Source organism: Silurus meridionalis, unplaced genomic scaffold (genome assembly GCF_014805685.1).
Source record: "Silurus meridionalis isolate SWU-2019-XX unplaced genomic scaffold, ASM1480568v1 Scaffold774, whole genome shotgun sequence".
NCBI classification, from domain to species: Eukaryota; Metazoa; Chordata; class Actinopteri; order Siluriformes; family Siluridae; genus Silurus; species Silurus meridionalis.
The window spans coordinates 1-6,071 of NW_025804714.1; the positions used below are offsets into that span (position 1 = coordinate 1).

The following is a 6,071-nucleotide window of genomic DNA, read 5'->3' on the forward strand; positions in this document are numbered from 1 at the left end:
CTACACAAGGTAAGCCCCTGACATGTGGGCTTTATTTTAACTTTAAAACCAAATAAGGAATATTGTTTCACAGATCATCAGTAATATATAAATTATATCAGTAATAGCTTAAATATTTTGCCTTCTTTTTCTGCTTTATACAGTCTTGCTGATGTTGTGTGTTGCGCAAGAGCTTTTCCGGACGGTGCGCGGTTTCCTTAACAAACTGACGCCAGAGATGTTCAATCAGCTGATGAAGCAGGTGAAAGAGCTCCACATCGACACAGAGGAGCGACTTAAGGGTGTCGTCGACCTGATTTTTGAGAAAGCCATTGATAAGCCCAACTTCTCTGTGGGGTACGGGATCATGTGTAAATCTCTGGCTGCGGTAAGTAAAACATCACATCTACTTCTTTTTGTTTTAGTGCATTTAAGCCTATATGTGATTCTAACTGTGGAATTTTCTTCTTATTTGTCTTTTTAGTTAAATGTGCCCATGGCCAAAAAACCCAAAAGCGATGTGAATTTTCGAATGCTGCTGCTAAACCAGTGTCAGAAAGAGTTTGAGAAGGACAAAACGAGCAACGATGTCCTTGAGAAAAAAACAGCAGGAACTGGAAGCAGCTGTTTCAGTAAGCGTCGTTTCTCTCAAGGGGGCTTTCTCTTCATTTTTCCCACAGAATAAAATCAAAATCTACTGAATTTGCAAATGAAGCTTCAAGTGGATAATCTGTTATCAGGCTTAAACCCGTCCTTCTGTAAAATTTCTATGGCATCTTCATGTGTAATATTTGTATTTTTTAATAGCACAGATTTTTTGTTTTTATGATAATTGACTTTTCCAGGCCAGTAATCGTGAGAGGCTCCAGGACGAGCTGGAGGAGGCAAAGAGTGCCGGTCTTTTCCCAAAATACCACTATGCTCCTAAAGAAAGCGCAACATATTTCACCCGTTACACCGTGTGTAACGTGTCTTTTGTTAAAGCCTGTGTAAAGTACATTAGTGTAGACACCTGCGGCTTATAGACAGGTGCGGCTGTCTTATTTTTTCTACACTTTTTTGTACCAGGTTTAAAAGAAGCATTCTTTTTTTAACTGAATTGAGTTTGTGTGTAGTTACCAGCAGATGATAAGATTTATTTGGGACCGAATTTCGGGGGATGACGGTTGAACTGGAAGAACGGCTGCAATGGAGAAACATTTTCCTTTTTCAGCTCTCTCCTGTGTTCATGTTGTGAAAAAATTCAAAGCAAGTTGTGATTGTAGGTGTTGTTCTTGAAACTTAATTCAGTTTAATGCATGAGCATTTTTAGTCATGACACATCATGTCTCTTGTGTTTCAGTAAAACTCGACGCAGTGAAAGACTCGACTACAAACAAGCTGCGGAAATGGAGAAAACGCTCTAAATCCATTATTGAGGAGTTTCTACACATAAATGAGTACAAAGTAATGATCTTATGCAGTGTCTTATGATCACATTTAGATGAATACACATCGGTTATTATCTTGTTACTGCGTCACATAATCGTGGTGGGTTTGTGTGCAGGAGGTCTTGCATTGCGTGGAGGAACTGGACAAGGGCGGGATGCTGTACGTTATTGTTCGGGTGGGTGTGGAGACCACGCTGGAGCGAAACCAGATCACACGTGACCATATGGGTCATCTGTTCCATCAGCTGCTGCAGGCTGGGATCCTCTCCACATCTCAGTTTTTTAAAGGGTGAGTGACATTCCTGCAGCACACAGCTCCGTCTCCCACTGGCGCCAGAGACACTACTGTCTGCGTCATGAGATGTCCACAGCTTGATGACATATTTACACCCAATGGGGTTATTGTTAGCATTATTATGAATACGCTCGCGTTTACATTTGGTCATTTTCAAAGAATTTTATAAGAGAATCAGAATCCTTTATTAAGACTTTTGTCTGTGTTTTGTTTTTGCTCTCTTTTCCCCCATTTTCTTACCTATCCTTGTTTACACAGGTTCTCAGAAACCCTCGAGATAGCAGATGATATGGCGATTGACATTCCTTATGTATGGCAGTACATAGCGGAGCTCGTTAATCCTGTGCTTCGGGAAGGAGGAATCTCTTTTAGATTCCACCGTTTTAGATTTTAATTGTTGATTTCTTGTGAATTCCAGTAAATTTAGCAAACCACTACTTCCTGTGTCAAGAGCCGGCATATTATTTGCAGAAATATTGCACCTTCTCTGCAAACACATGGTGAGCTGTGAGATCTTCTATAGAATATGACTGAAAAAAGGAAAGTGTTTTGTCATACTAGTTGAAAAAGGTTCTTTTTTGTTCAAGTCATTGCTGTGTTTTTCTTCACTTTAGAGCCAAAAGGAAGTGGAGGCCTTATGGAGGGACTCTAAAATGAGCTGGGCTGATTTTCTTCCTGAAACCGTAGATGTGAACAACTTCATTACTGAGCAGGTGAACTGTTGGATACACACTAGATTTAGACTCCACTGGAAGATCTGGACCAAACAGGATCCAGTGGGCAGTAGATTTTCTACTACTTGAGTAATAATAGAAGAGCTGAGTAAAAGTGACAGCATAGTTATTTTATGAAATCATTTCGCTTGAAAATTGATTTGAAATATTATTGTTTATGTCTGATCTAATCGCTTGTCTCTGCATATTTTTGGCTGGTTGTTACAGAGGGCTTTTAAAAATGTGCAATAATTAATATTGGTTAAAAATCATACTGTAATCAATTTCATTTGTTAGTATAAGAACATTGTCAGTGAGCTCAAATGGCAGCTCGTCTGATCAGAAAAGAGAAAAGTGTTTGTGTTTGTGCTGTAAAAAGTTGGTTGGGTAGACTTGATGCAGTTTTATTTCTAAACCAACACAAATGTTGCCTTTAATGACACAAAAAGCCACAACCAGTTCTTACTTTATGCTTCATTTTTTTCGCCAGAAGCTGCAATTCACTCTTTCGGAGTGCTCCTGCTCCTGCTCCTGCTCCTGCTCATGCTCATGCTCCTGCTCCTGCTCCTGCTCATGCCAGCGAATAGATTTTTTAAGTTGCTATGAGAGGTGGAGAAACAGTCAGAGGACTATTGACACAATTTTAAATGCAAAAATAAAAGTCAAGAAGATTTGAATGACCGATCTTGTGTGCTTTGATGGAACAAAAGCTCAGTTCAGACTCTAATTCATGTTTATTTTAAAGACCTGCAAACATTTTATATATATATATATATATATATATATATATATATATATATACATACTTACATACATATATACAGTGAGGAAAATAAGTATTTGAACACCCTGCTATTTTGCAAGTTCTCCCAAGTCGAAATCATTGAGGGGTCTGAAATTGTCATCGTAGGAGCATGTACAATGTGAGAGACATAATCTAAAAAAATCCAGAAATCACAATGTATGATTTTAACTATTTATTTATGATAATAAATAGTTAAAAAATCATACATTGTGATTTTTTAACTATTTATTTGTATGATACAGCTGCAAATAAGTATTTGAACACCTGAGAAAGTCAATGTTAATATTTGGTACAGTAGCCTTTGTTTGCAATCAACGAGGTCAAACCTTTCCTGTAGTTTTTCACCAGGTTTGCACACACTGCAGGAGGGATTTTGGCCCACTCCTCCACACAGATCTTCTCTAGATCAGTCAGGATTCTGGCCTGTCGCTGAGAAACACAGAGTTTGAGCTCCTCCAAAGATTCTCTATTGGGTTTAGGTCTGGAGACTGGCTAGGCCACGCCAGAACCTTGATATGCTTCTTAGAGAGCCACTCCTTGGTTATCCTGGCCGTGTGCTTCGGGTCATTGTCATGTTGGAGGACCCAGCCTCGACCCATCTTCAATGCTCTAACTGAGGGAAGGAGGTTGTTCCCCAAAATCTCGCAATACATGGCCCCGGTCATCCTCTCCTTAATACAGTGCAGTCGCCCTGTCCCATGTGGAAAAACACCCCTAAAGATGATGCTACCACCCTCATGCTTCACAGTAGGATGGTGTTCTTGGATGGTACTGATCATTCTTCTTCCTCCAAACATGTTTATTGGAATTATGACCCAAAGTTCTATTTTGGTCTCATCTGACCACATGACTTTCTCCCATGACCTCTGGATCATCCAAATGGTCATTGGCAAACTTAAGACGTGCCTGGACACGTGCTGGTTTAAGCAGGGGAACCTTCTGTGCCATGCATGATTTCAAACCATGATGTCTTAGTGTATTACCAACAGTAACCTTGGAAATGGTGGTCCCAGCTCTTTTCAGGTCATTAACCAGCTCCTCCCGTGTAGCACCTTCCTTAGGATCATTGAGACCCCACGAGGCGAGATCTTGCATGGAGCCCCAGTCCGAGGGAGATTGACAGTCATGTTTAGCTTCTTCCATTTTCTAATGATTGCTCCAACAGTGGACCTTTTTTCACCAAGCTGCTTGGCGATTTCCCCGTAGCCCTTTCCAGCCTTGTGGAGGTGTACAATTTTGTCTCTAGTGTCTTTGGACAGCTCTTTGGTCTTGGCCATGTTAGTAGTTGGATTCTTACTGATTGTATGGGGTGGACAGGTGTCTTTATGCAGCTAACGACCTCAAACAGGTGCATCTAATTTAGGATAATAAATGTAGTGGAGGTGGACATTTTAAAGGCAGACTAACAGGTCTTTGAGGGTCAGAATTCTAGCTGATAGACAGGTGTTCAAATACTTATTTGCAGCTGTATCATACAAATAAATAGTTTAAAAATCATACATTGTGATTTCTGGATTTTTTTTTTTTTTAGATTATGTCTCTCACAGTGGACATGCACCTACGATGACAATTTCAGACCCCTCCATGATTTCTAAGTGTGAGAACTTGCAAAATAGCAGGATGTTCAAATACTTATTTTTTCTCACTGTATATACAGTGGAACCCGGTTATGTCGATGTCCTAGGGGATGCCAAAAAGCATCGAGGTAACCGATGATCGAGATAAACAAAAATCAAAATGGCGGCAATATATTAACGTGCTTGAAATTTCTTTATATACATGATGTGAGTTAATAAATGAGAATGTGCATGCACGTGTTTTTGAAGGGTTTTTTTACACAACAGCGTTGCCGCGATTTGTTTGATGAAGGCATGCTATAAAAATACATACAGTAGATGTTTATCTGTCAGAATCCACCTGCCACGCCCCATATATATATATATATATATATATATATATATATATATATATATATATGTGTGTGTGTGTGTGTATTTGTGTGGGAAAATGTGTCTAAGAGCAACAAATGAAATGAATGAATAGTGGCCCTCTCCAAGTACTCATGGACACTAGTGTAATTTCATCTTATATTTTAGATTAGATTTATTGTTGACTTTATTGTCATCGTGCAAGATACATGTACAGAGCTAAGAGAATGCATTTAGCATCTGCTCAGAGGTTCGTTAGATAGATAGAAATATATATATCTGTATATACATGAATGTGGCAGGATGTACAGTAAGGTATATACAGATACACATAAATATAATAGTAGTGCAGATGGAAGTGAGGCACAATATGTGTAGAGAATGCGGAGTAAACAAAAAACAATATGTAACATTCACATATACAGTGCTTATACAGTGATCTAACGGTGTAGTGTAGAGTTCAGTGTGGTGATGGTGGATGGAAATAAAGCTGTCCCTGATCCTGCTGGTCTGGTGCGTATGTTTCTGTATCTCGATCTTGATGGTGGAGGTTAAACAGTTTGTGACTGGGATGTGAAGGGTCCTTGATGATCTTGTGAGCTCTGCACAGACAACTGCTGCGCCCTTTCCAGACAGTGTTTCTTGTGAATGTTCTCCAGGATGGGGAGCTGAGTGCCAATGATTCATTGGGAAATTTTCATTTTCCATTTTATTTTTTAGGGCCTGGAGCAGTGCAGTTGCTGTACCACACAGAAATGGTACAGCTGTAGAAGTTCTCCAGTATCCTGTAGCACAGACAGGACTTTTAAAGTGTCCTCAGCAATCACAGGCGTTGTTGAGACAAGTCAAGAGGTCAGGTCAAGAAACTTTTATTGTCATTTCAACCATATATAGCTGACGCAGTACACAGTAAAATGAGAC

General features: G+C 39.6%; 1 long non-coding RNA gene and 1 pseudogene across 1 annotated transcript; both read left to right on the forward strand.

The window, feature by feature from the left end:
- The first annotated feature begins 143 nt into the window (after positions 1 to 143).
- Positions 144 to 1,452, forward strand: LOC124382585 (annotated as a pseudogene).
- A 127-nt stretch (positions 1,453 to 1,579) lies between these two features.
- Positions 1,580 to 2,350, forward strand: LOC124382586. Its single transcript, XR_006925086.1, has 3 exons — positions 1,580 to 1,698; positions 1,963 to 2,204; positions 2,319 to 2,350. It is a non-coding gene; the product is annotated as an uncharacterized LOC124382586 (long non-coding RNA).
- The last annotated feature ends 3,721 nt before the right edge of the window (positions 2,351 to 6,071 follow it).